This window comes from Lepidochelys kempii, chromosome 6 (assembly GCF_965140265.1).
Source record: "Lepidochelys kempii isolate rLepKem1 chromosome 6, rLepKem1.hap2, whole genome shotgun sequence".
In the NCBI taxonomy this organism is placed as follows: Eukaryota; Metazoa; Chordata; order Testudines; family Cheloniidae; genus Lepidochelys; species Lepidochelys kempii.
In genome coordinates, this window is record NC_133261.1 from 68,159,062 (window position 1) to 68,171,445 (window position 12,384).

Genomic DNA, 12,384 nt, shown 5'->3' on the forward strand with positions numbered 1-12,384 from the left:
CTCCCCTAAGTTATCATTCAATCAAACCAAGCATCTTTAGTGTTTAATCTTTTCCTCCTAGTTGATCCCCCTGGCCCCTTAATTATTTTTGTTGTCTTTACCAGAATTACCTACAAACAACCTCAAAGCTTATGCAGAAGCTGTAGCCTGAAATAAATGTCAACATTACAATTTTAATGACCTCACGTGTAAATTCCTAAAAATAGGATGTTGATCGTACAAAAACAGGCAGGCAGTTTATTAATAATTAATATTGTATTTTTTAAATTAAAGTACATGTATATAGAACATATTAATATATTGCAACTATAAAACACAATACAAGTGACTAACAGATCGTGATGTAGACACCTCATAACTATTCACTGGCAAAGCATTCTGTCACTAACCACTAGTGAATTATATGTGAGCAAGTTGATATTGTGAAAAACAGTTAATAAAACAAAATAATCCAAAAGAGAGAACAGAAGAGAGCGGTTGTGACGGGGTGTTTACTCCCCCCGGTGCCTGAAGGGGTGGAGGTGGCTAGCTGGGCCAATTAACTGCACAGGTTGCACCTGGAGGAGGAGGCAGGGAGTAGAGATTAATTAGATGAGCTCAGCTGGACAGGAACAGGAGGGGGCTCTATAAAGCCCAGTCACTGGGAACAGCTGGGGCTGTAGGGAAGTAGTCTGCAGTTATTCCCTAGTTGGAGGGAGGCATGTTTGGGACTATAGAGAGTAGTCTACAGTTATTTCCTGGGAGGTGGGAGTTTGGGCTGGCAAACCAAAGGAAGCCTGAAGGTAGGAAAGGCTCAGGGGAAAAGCAGCAAGGTATAGGATAGTGCAGGCCTTGGATGCTGATCAGAGGGTCCCTGAGCTGGAACCTGGAGTAGAGGGTGGGCATGGGTTCCCCTACCAACCATTGGGGAAGTGGCACAGACCAGCCAGTAGAGAGTGGACAGTTCACTCTGGAATACTTTGATACCCTGGAAAGGGAGAAACATACTGATTTGTCCAGAGGGCCAAGTCACAAAGAGGAAGCTGCAGCTCCTGGAGTGAGAGCGAGCCACAGGATGACAGAGGAGGGCACGGCACGGCACCTGGAAGAAGCTATTCTCCAGAGTGGGACCAGGAGGAAGCACCACCTGTGGTGAGTGGCCCCATGACAAGGTGATACTTGCTTATCTCCAGATATCAGCAAAACTCTGTCATGGATGCATGTGTAGCACATAGGATAGTGAGGGGACACATTGAGGTAATTTCTCACAATACAGGTCACAAAATGAGTCCTACATTACATACTATATCCTGCATATTTTACTCTGTGCCGCATGTGAGTAAGGAGAAGGGCATTAAATGAAATCATAGCAGTCATTTTTGGCTTGCCTTAGAAAGGGAGCCTCCACACTTTGTAATGTTTTATAAAGCATTTTTCCTCACTTCTACACATGGGGTCAGCACAGATGTCCAGTTCCTCAGAATGATACTTTTGGGAAGTTAAGGGTCTCTCTTTTTTCCATGGGCCTGGATAACATGTACACAAAGAGCGCTCCTTAAAGGAGTGCCAATAACTCATTTGCTTTAGCAATCCCCACAGTCTTAGCAATTGAATTCACAATCACACTGCAAATGAGGGCACACTCTACGACTATTGCAGATCAGGTGTAGCATTTTTGCTTTATAGTCCCTGCTCTTCCAGTATAGTGTATCTGATATGATACCAGGCCAGCACAAGTGGTTGGGAGTCCAGCAGCCTGTAAACCAAACTGTTCTGATTCTATGATCCATAGAAGAGCACTAGATATGTTGACGGCTCATATTAATCAGGTTTTGTGTGTAATAACCTGAGATTGTTCTCCTATAATAGCTTTAAACCAACATTCACGTCTCACTGTCTTTTTAAACACATGTATATTTGAGATCAAATGTATTACATATGCAGAACTATAAAGTATTGTTTGTTCTAGTGTTAAGGGAGCAGAGAGTGAATTTCCCCTAAGATAGCTAAGTAGCAGATCTTTAGCTGGAGAAATTTTCATAATTGGCTCTGAGGCAGCCCTTTCCTACACAACATGAGAAGTCAGTCTAGAAACATGGGTTATCAAGTGCAGTACTGTATACTTAGTAGAGGTATCTGAAGCGACCATATCCTTCTATCAGGTTTATTGTCTTTGGTGATACTTCAGAGAAGTTGAGTGAAATAAATTGCTCGTCAGTTTGTTGATGAGGGGAGGAGGTAGAGACATACTGCAGACTATATATTCTGTGCCAAACACACCTTGCTGTTTAATATTAATTATTATATAATCTAAAGGTTTTATTCACAAGGTTTTTCCTGTTTTGTTTTCTCAACTTCATTAGCAGAATTTAAAAATAACACCATGAAAGAGCCTAATGGCTTTAAAAGAAAAAGGGGAAAATGGCTCTTAAGCTGACATCTCCAAAAGGCTATGAAGTTGCATTTGATATTTACTATAATTCTGCTCCATAACTAGGAAAAGTTAAACAATAAATTACCACCCCTTGTGTGTCCTACATCTGCATTTACCATAGGATATCAGTTCCTGAGATGCATTGCATTCTGGGGCATCTCAGGTTTCAGAGTTGCAGCCGTGTTAGTCTGTATTTGCAGAAAGAAAAGGAGTACTTGTGGCACCTTAGTACTCCTTTTCTTTTTGGGGCATCTCAGTGAATTAGTGGGGCCATCTGCAATGGCAGCCATTGGACTGGAGGAGTTTTTTTGAATCCTAGTCTATTGGGTGCAGAGTAGGTGGCTGGGAGGCCACATACCAGGGGTGGGCAAACTTTTTGGCCTGAGAGCCACATTAGGGTTCTGAAACTGTATGGAGGGCAGGTGTAGTGTATTAAATTGCTTCCCATAGGAATGTGATACTTACAGTGTACTACTTACGGCTGCCAGTCCTGGTGCTCTGAGTGGCCTGGTAAGGGGGTCGGGGGGTTGGATAAGGGGTAGGGCCCCGGGAGGGGGCGGTCAGGGGACAAGAAGCGGGGGGTGTTGGATGGGTCGGGAGTTCTGAGGGGGGCAGTCAGGCGGTGGGGCCAGGCTGTTTGGGGAGGCACAGCCTTCCCTACTCAGGTGTAGAGCATTAAATTGCTCCCTGTAGGAATGTGCTACTTATGGTGTGCTACTTATGGCGGCCAGTCCTGGTGCTTCATAAGTAGCACATTCCTACAGGGAGCAATTTAATACAGTACACCTGGCGGCTTTCACTGCTGTGCTGCTTGGCAGGAGCTTGCAGCCTTGCCACCCAGAGCGCTGGCGGCACCGTGAGCTCCAGAGGAGGGGGCGGGGCTAGCCTCCCTGGCCAGGAGCTCAAGGGCTGGGCAGGATGGTCCTACGGGCTGGATATGGGCCACGGGCCATAGTTTGCCCGCCTCTGCCACATACCCTACCCCTATGCACACTATTTCAGGTGCCTCTGAAAAAGCAGGCTGGAGGGGGCGGACTGAGTCCTTCCTTGAAGAGGAAGGAGTTTAAAAACCACTGCACTTCTCCTCAAAGACATCTAAGGACCTAACTGGTTGAATCCCATGGGCACTTGCACATGCTTATATCCTATTGAAGTCAAAGTAGGACTAAATACACTTTCTGCTTTCCCTACTTGCTTATCAGTATAGGATAGCAGAAAAGTTAAAGTGAAGTATGTGCTTAAGAGCTTGTTGAACCAGGGCCCAAAAAACTAAAAACAAGTTGGGGTGAACCTGTGTTTGCTGTGGGAAAAGAAAGCATGAAGTAGAAGGCTAAGCCCTGAATCTTCTTATCTTTGGTCCCTTCAGAGGTTGGAGATGTAAGGGACATTTCTTCCCTTCTCCTCCTTGCATGTGAAGGAGCAAAAGGAAGTTCCCAGTTAGTAGCAGCTAGCCAGAACTAGATCTTGTCAGCATGTGTGAATGTGTGTTCATCAGCCAGATATCACTAATAATAATGCTATATGGAAAATCTCAAATACTTGATTGATTCATCCATCCATGATGGTTATCCAGTCAACCACTGAGAAATCTTTTCCTCCATTCTTTAAGCATAGAATTGGAGTTGGTTTGAAAATGTATTGTATTTTCTGCCCCCCTCCCAAAAAAAATCAAAGCAGATAAAATGTTTTCATTTTCATCAAATTTTAGATTTTGCATCTCAAAACCAAACCTTTTAAAAAAACAAATTTTGACCCAAAATATTTGATCAGCTCTAACCAGAGTGTCTGGAAATAGTTTTGTGAACAGACCTGTGACAAACTTAGTAATAATACCTTGTATTTTTAAAAAAGAAAAGGAGTACTTGTGGCACCTTAGAGACTAACCAATTTATTAGAGGATAAGCTTTCGTGAGCTACAGCTCACTTCATCAGATGCATATCGTGGAGTCTGCTGCAGTTTCCACGATATGCATCTGATGAAGTGAGCTGTAGCTCACGAAAGCTTATGCTCTAATAAATTGGTTAGTCTCTAAGGTGCCACAAGTACTCCTTTTCTTTTTGCGAATACAGACTAACACGGCTGTTACTCTGAAACCTGTATTTTTAAAGTTTTCATATCCTGTTCTCAGGGCACTGTGCAGACATTATCTAACTAAGCTTCACATCCCTCCTGCCCTGCAAAATAAGGAAAATATCCCTAGTTTGTGAGACGGCATCATTTGTTTAGACTGTAAAATCTTCAAGCCAGGAACTGTCTTGCTGAGTGTTTTTTACAATGCCCAATAAATGGCGGGGGGGCACTTCAGTTGGCCTGTGGAGATGCTGCTGGAGTACAAGTAATAGGGTAATGTGCCCAGGGTCATATGGGAACTTAGTGGCAAAGTATGGAATAAGACCTAGATTTCATGAGTATCAGATCCATACTCTAATCATTAGACCACACTCACTTTCTGTCAGTAGTTCTGGAAATAAGCAGACTTGAAGTGGTAAAAGAAAATGTACTGAAAAGATGTTTTTTTAACATAGTGGAACAGAAATTCATAAAAATATTTGATTTTTTCCCAAAATTAAACAGTAATTTCTCTTTAAAATAAGAAAAATATTTGTTTTTTGCTAAATTCAGTTATCTATCAAAATTAATTTCTGTTTTGGAATGTATATAATATAAATTCAGGGGGGGCACTCTCAAAAGCTTCCTGTTATCCTCTGATAAATAGAGGAGAAACAGTTCTCCTAGACTCCTTGTGCCTTTAAGTGTGAATAAAACTGGTGTGACTGTAATGATCTGAAGCGAAGGTCTTCATTCACTGAATACTTTGGCTGAGAGGAAAAGTTGCCAACTGGAAGCAAACGTGCCGACTGCTCTTGGGAAATGCTGATGTGTTAAATGCTGGTCTGTTGATCAAACATGCAATAGGATTTCTTTTGCCATTTTTTTATTTTCTGAGTTCTCCTGGTATTTTTCTCTTATGCAAGAATTCCCTGTCCATGCTCCAGTTGCAAATGAGCACCCTCGATCTATCTTTGTTTATTATCACGTGTTTGTGTTATACATAGTTCCACATCCACAATTACATTTGTACCCTAACTAATGTATAAAGGATATAAAATCCACATTTTTCAAAGCATAAGGTAACCACTAATTCCTGAGATTGCAAGGTCTTTGAGGCAGGGACCTTCCTTTTGTTGTGTGTTTGTGTGGCGCCTAGCACAGTGGGGTCCCAGTCTATGACCAGAGCTCCTAGGAGCTATGGCAATATAAATAATAATTGCCCAGCATTAGGAACAAACTTATCCTATGAGTAAATTATATCGTATTTATCCATTATAGGGGTCGTATGGCTTCCTCTGAAGCATTTGGTAATGGCCAATGTCAGACCAGCATGCTAGGCAAGGTGGACTTTTGATCACATCCAATATGATGATTCCTGTGTGCTGCATTTTGGAATCTGACCAACTTGTAGGTGGATGAAGAACCCGGGAGCAGCTCTCAAGAATTTAAATAGGTGTAGCAATTGACTGAGCACCATCAACAAGCGCATTTTATGTGGGTATAATCATTTGAAAAAATGCTTTATAATTTGCTTTACAAAAGTCTAGCAACAGTTATGGTAGAACGCAGATTCATTTTGTATTGAGTATAAAATGAGTCATGCATTTGGTTTGTATATAAAACAAGATACATGTAAAAGTGTATACTGTAGGGATAAAATTAGATATGCCCACAGTGCCTTCAATGTACAAAATACATTGCTAAAATTAAACCACCCCAAAATGATATTAAATTGATGTTGAGGTCTGACTCTAACGCACTGGAGCAAGGAAATTCAGAAGTAAGGCTAAACGTCAGATGTTACTCTATGTCCTTAACAAGGCTCTTGTGCCTTATTTTGATTTTCCCTTGATTGACAGCAGTGTAAGTAAAGAACGCTATCAATTTGTCTTAGGTGTTTCTCTCCGTATTTTTTCTTTTGTCTTTCTTCCTTAGAAACATGGGGGTTATTGTCTCACAGGACTATTCTACTGAATCAGTTAGTCTAGTATCCAGTGGCCAATAATAGATACTTCAGAGGCAGGTGTAATACCTACACCCCTAATGCAGAGATGAAACCATATAAAACAGTTAAGATGTGGGGAAACTTGGGTCAGCATGTATTAGTCCTGCAGCCACTCTCAGGGAGTGGGGAAGCAAGAGGTCTGCAAAAAGTTGGAGAGGAAAAGAGGTCCCCTTCATTTTTTAAATACTTGAGGTGCTTATATACTAAGTGATAGTGTGTGTGTGTGGTTATGCCTATGCAATATAGCAACTAGAGCTGACTGGAAAATGGAATTTCCGCCTCATGGGAATTGCAACATTTTGAAATGTCCTTTTGTGCTGAATCAGGCCAAAAATTAAAAACTTTGACATTTACTGGAGTACAAAGATTCCAAAATATTTTAGTTTGGAAACATTGAAATGACATTATTGAAACATAACCTCTCAACACTGTTTTGCTAATAACATTACATATTTATAAAGATTAAATATAAACAATACTAATGTTAATTTAATTTCATGGTTTTTTACTTTTAAATAAGTTGGAATAAAATACTCCATTATGATTTGAATTGTTTTGAATTTTTTCCATTGAAAATTTAATCAAAATCGACATGTACCTACCAAGCAGTTTGATTTTGACAAAACAGCATTTTCTGATGGGAAAACTGCCTAGTAAAAAATATTTTGACCAGCTCGAGTGGCAACTTTCCAATACTATATCATAGAGGAAAATGCATGTGTGTTCTCTGCTAGTGATAGGATTGCCAACCCTTCAGGATTGCCCTGGAGTCTCCAGGAATTAAAGATTAATCTTTAATTAAAGAGTATGTCATGTGATGAAAGCTCCAGGAATACATCCAACCAAAATTGGCAGCCCTAGCTTGTGATGCACCTATTGTCTTGTGCATGAGAGTTTAGAGATCTTGTCATTTTAATCAAGTGGAACTGCAGCTGCCATTTTAACAAAACTGATTTTAAAAATAGGTCTATAAAATTGACTGGTGTGGAGAAAGTAAATAAGGAAGTGTTGTTTTCTCCTCAAAACACAAGAACCAGGGGTCATCAAATGAAATTAATAGGCAGCAGGTTTAAAACAAATAAAAGGAAGTATTTCTCCACACCATGCACAGTCAACCTGTGGAACTCTTTGCCAGAGAACGTTGTGAAGTCTACAACGGAGTTCAAAAAAGAACAAGATAAGTTCTTGGAGGATAGGTCCTTCAATGGCTATTGTCCATTGTGGGCAGGGCCAGGGCCAGATTTCCCATTAGGCACAGTAGGCATGTGCCTAGGGGTGCTGGCATTCTAGGGGCACCTAAACATTTGAATTTTGCTGCTCCCAGATACTGGCAGGGCCAGGTGAAGGCCCCATGCAGCCCTGATGGTAGCGCTCCTCATTCAGCTCAGTGGACAGTCACCTCCCAGCAGGGCCAGTGAGTATGGCCGGGGAGCAGGACTTGGGAGAGTGGGTCTCTGGGAGGGATTTGTGGGGGGTGCTGGTGTTAGGGTGATGGGCAGTGTGGGAGTCTGTGTGGTGCTGGGCAGTGGAAGGGGTGCTGGGTGGTGGGGCAGCTAAAGGTTAAAAGTAGTGGGGTGCCCCTGCAGTGGTTAGGAGCTCCGAGGTGCCATGGGGAGGGGCACCTACAGCTCCAAGCCCCTGTGCCTGGGGGGGGCCCAAGATGTAAATCCAGCCCTGAGGAGGAATGGTGTCCCTAGCCTCTGTTTGCCAGAGCTGGGAATGGGCGATGGGATGGATCGCTAAATGATTGCCTGTTCTGTTCATTCCCTGTGAAGCACCTGTCAGTGGCCACTGTCAGAAGACAGGATACTGGGCTAGATGGACTTTTGGTCTGACACAATTTGACTGTTTTTATGGTTGTGTTTTATAGTGTTTAAAATTTCCCTTTAGAGAGGAAAATCCTGATGAAGTGATGTTGTGTTGTGTTTTTTGTGTGACACCAGCAGTATGAGCACCTACTGGAAGAAATGCTTTCTAACCTGCCTCTGCAACCCCCAGATTTCCTGAGTAAAGAGTAAGGCTTCTGTCAAAAAAAAAGTTATGTTAAACTGTGAAGCAGACAGAGAAATCTATGCTTCATGTACTTTTTTTTTTTTTTTTTTCCTGGAGACCTCCACCATAGGTCCAGGTCTAGGCATTTCATGTGCATCCCATGGAGATTCCTTTGATACCCGTTGATGCTGCAGACTAATTGTTTACTGTTTTGCTGAGAACCTGACAAACCCATTAGGTAATTCTTAGATGGCCTTGCAAATGTTAAGACCAGCTCTGCCAGCAATAGCATTTTTGTACCTACCCTCTAAAGGAAAAAGGGAAAAACACATCACAAATTACTGCAACTTCACTAGAATTACAAGAGCTGCTGCTACTAGAGCACTTTTCTGGCCTTACCAAAGTGCTGGCTTTTATTACTAATTGGTCTATTAATATATTCTTTTGAAATGTAGGACATGATTTTCCTCTGATACACACTGGTGTAATTCCTAGGACTTTAGTGGAGTTACTCCTGACATACCAGTGGGGAAAATCAAGCTGTTAGGACTGAGTGGGCTGAAACTGTCTGAACAGCAGCAAAACTCTGCCAGTGTTTTCAGGCAAAAAAATTGGAGTTAATAGTTGCTTGTTACTTGAAATGAATAGCTACAGTGTAAATTATCCTTGTCTCCAGAGACTGTTCTAAACTTTTAGGGTCCTTTCTGATCCATTGCTCGATGTAAAGCTATGGGATGTGGAGCTACAATCCTCTTTTAGAAAAGGAAGGAGAAAAGTAAAAATTATAAAACTTTTATGCTTCTGATTCTGTGTGTTATAGAATAATGTAAATCTGTTTAAACAGGGATGGTTAGACCATTTCAAATCAAAATACCGACTCGTGTCCTTAATTAAAATTGTATCTTTTCAGGAGAATAAAGAAAGTGTGTGAGAGAGAGAATTTAGGGTTGTTAAAAACTAACAACCTTGGAGACTGAAGTTGTCTATCAATGGGAGAGATTCAGCATAAGCAGCAACAGCAGTACAAGCTTTCCCCATGCTGTCCCTCCATTATAACTTAAGTCCGATCAGAAGAGCTGGACTGTGGACTAAATCATTTCACATAGCCATTGAATAGGATGGTTTTGCTTTCAATTGCCGTGCATGACAGTATTCATCTCAGTAGTTAATTTCATGTAGAAATATTATACACCTGTGTGCACACTCAAGTGTATCAAATTTATAAGCAGCAGGACATGCCTTAACATTCCTCTAAAGGGTGGGGTCCCTAAGCCATTTTCATAATAGCATCTTTAATAAGCCATTAAGCATCTCCAAGCTTTTTAGTGATGAAATTCATCACTGGCTCAGCATGTGTCCCTGTTTTAAGCAACAGCCTTGTTTAAAATTGCTACTTATCCAATTACTCTTTGCCACTTGGTATACAGCCAGTGTCAAAAAGTGTAATGTCCGGTTGCCAAGTAAACAGAAAAATCCATCTGCCACTGTTTCTGTTTGCCAAATGTAGGGTAGTATTATCACATTTGGACTTTTATTTCCCAGTTAGGGGGAATGTTTTGCCTACCCACCGGTTTGAAAGTAAATTCATGCATTCCTCAGCGGTACTTGGTGAGTTCTATAATCATGCTGATGTTTGTTTTGTGCATACAGCTACTAATCGGCCCTCAGCGAGGGAATGAAGTTTTCCTTCTTGATGGCACAAATAGTTGTTTGGTATTATGGTGGCCACTTTCTTCAAGAGTAGAACAATAGCTGCATTTTCACCTGGGGTCCAGTGGTCTCTAATAGCAGCTGTGGCACTAGTACACGTTTTATATCGCTCCAGACGATAGTCTTTGATCAATGAATTCTAGGATTCAAATAAGGTTGGAGTGGCATAACTTCATCTTCCTATAAAATGAATTCTTCCTCAGGAATGGGGAGAGTGGGAGCTTCATTTCTTACCATGAGGCAAACCTGCAGCCAAACCAGGGCTGCTCACACAGGTGCCCTTCCAACAGAGGTGAGGTGAATCACCACTCAGGCATGCAGCAACAACCCATCTGCACTGACTTACCCTTCCAAAACTGCCTGCAGTGACTCAGCACTTAGGCATGCCATAGCAACTTGTCCCTGAGCTGAGCCTGGGTCAGATGACCCCCAGACTTGGCTATTTCCCCAACCCTGCCAGAGCTGCAGATTAGTCTGTGCAAAACTACCTGACCAGTAACCTACCCCATGCCTCACAGTGTATCAGACTTTGGAGGCTCCCAGCTCCTGTTCCTGCCCCAACCTTGCCTGATCCCTGTTCTGTTCTAGTCTTGTTCTTGCACTGCTCTGCTCTCACTCCAGCCCTATTACTGACCTGCTCCAGCCTTGCCTCTGCTTCCTGACCATGAGACTCTGATCATCTGGCTTCTGATCCCTGGCTTGCACCTGGACTCTGGCTATGGTACTGATTCTGGCTTGTCTATGGACTCTGATCTTGGTTCTGACCTTGACCTGTCCCCAGATCTCGATTCCAGAACTACCCTTGGCCCAGTCCCCACTCAACATCTGGCTTTGACTTCTGCTCTGACCATTAAGCCTGACAACTGTAAGCTGGACACTTATCTTTCAAAAGAATTTGGGGTTGGAGAGTGTACAGTCAAAGACCCATTCTGTTTTAATTGTGTATACGCTTGTATGCCAATATTTAATGCATATTGTTTGCTGTTGATAAATCATAACATTCTATTAGTTTAACAGTCTAGTCCCTTATCTGTATGGGGAGCTCTCCTCCTGTCCCCATCTCCCATTGACTCTAAGTGACTGCCTTGGTGTGTCTCTCCAACCAGTTCATTTCTCCCCCACCTGTCAGTTTGGGCTTATGGGATAACTACTGAAGAGTGCAGTGGGAAAGCTCTAGATTAGTTGTCCCTGCCTCCTGCTCTTTTATTTTTCAGTCCTGCATACACATTATCTTAACCAAGCCTGACAGGGAAATTATAGTGCCTTTTTCTCCTTAATTTGATCTAGAGAGTCTTTCTCTCAACTGGTCGCTCACTAACAGTGGCTGCTATAAGGCACCAGGGAACCCAACTGTGGCCAATTTCAAGTGCAGCAATAAGCCAATAAGTAAAAAGAAACTGAGGCAGAATGGGTAATTCTGTTGTACAGGAGATTGAAACAATTGGGTGGGGGTGGGGGGTTCATTTTGGTGGGGAAGCAGCATCATTCAAGAAAAAGCTCTATTATGGTACCAGGAGATAAAGTCCTAGATCAGTGGTTCTCAACTAGGGGTCCAGGGCCCTCTGGGGGGCTGCAAGCAGGCTTCAGAGGGTCCACCAAGCAGAGCCAGTGTTACTCACTGGGGCCCAGAGTAGAAATCCAAAGCCTCGCCGCCTGGGTCTGAAGCCCAAGGCCCTGAGCTCCGTCACCCAGGGTTGAAGTCAAAGCCTGAACAATGTAGCTTGGTGGGGGCTAGGGTTGCTAGGCATCTGGTTTTGACTGGAACACCCAGCTGAAAAGGGACCCTGTAGGCTCCAGTCATCACTGCTGACCGGGCTATTAAAAGGCCGGTCGGCGGCGCAGCAGGGCTAAGGTAGGCTCCCTGCCTGCCCTGGTTCCGCACGGCTCCCTGCTGGCATGTCCCTGTGGCCCTCAGGTGCAGGGGTGGCCAGGGAGGCTCCATACACTGCCCCTGCCCTGAGCGACAGCTTCCATTGGGCAAGAACCACGGCCAATGGGAGCTGCAGCAGAGGGGCCTGCAGGCACAGTCTGTGTGCAGAGCTGCCTGGCCGTGCTTCTGCCTGAGGCCGCAGGGAAACGCCAGCCATTTCCAGGAGCCACCTAAGGTAAGTGCTGCCCAGAGCCTGCATCCTGACCCCCCTACTGCACCCCTGCTCCAGCCCTGAGCTCTCTTCCCCTGTGCTAAACTCTTTGACCCCAGCCCTGAGCCCC

General features: G+C 43.3%; 1 protein-coding gene across 2 annotated transcripts in view; it reads left to right on the forward strand.

Moving 5' to 3' along the window:
* The first annotated feature begins 1,023 nt into the window (after positions 1-1,023).
* Positions 1,024-12,384, forward strand: part of RGS6 (regulator of G protein signaling 6) — a 305,215-nt gene continuing 293,854 nt past the window's right edge. Inside the window, exon 1 of one of the 2 annotated variants that reach the window (XM_073350673.1) lies at positions 1,024-1,131. The gene's annotated coding sequence lies outside the window, so the exon portion shown is untranslated. The remainder of the gene's footprint in view (positions 1,132-12,384) is intronic. The other variant, XM_073350672.1, reaches the window with a different exon arrangement.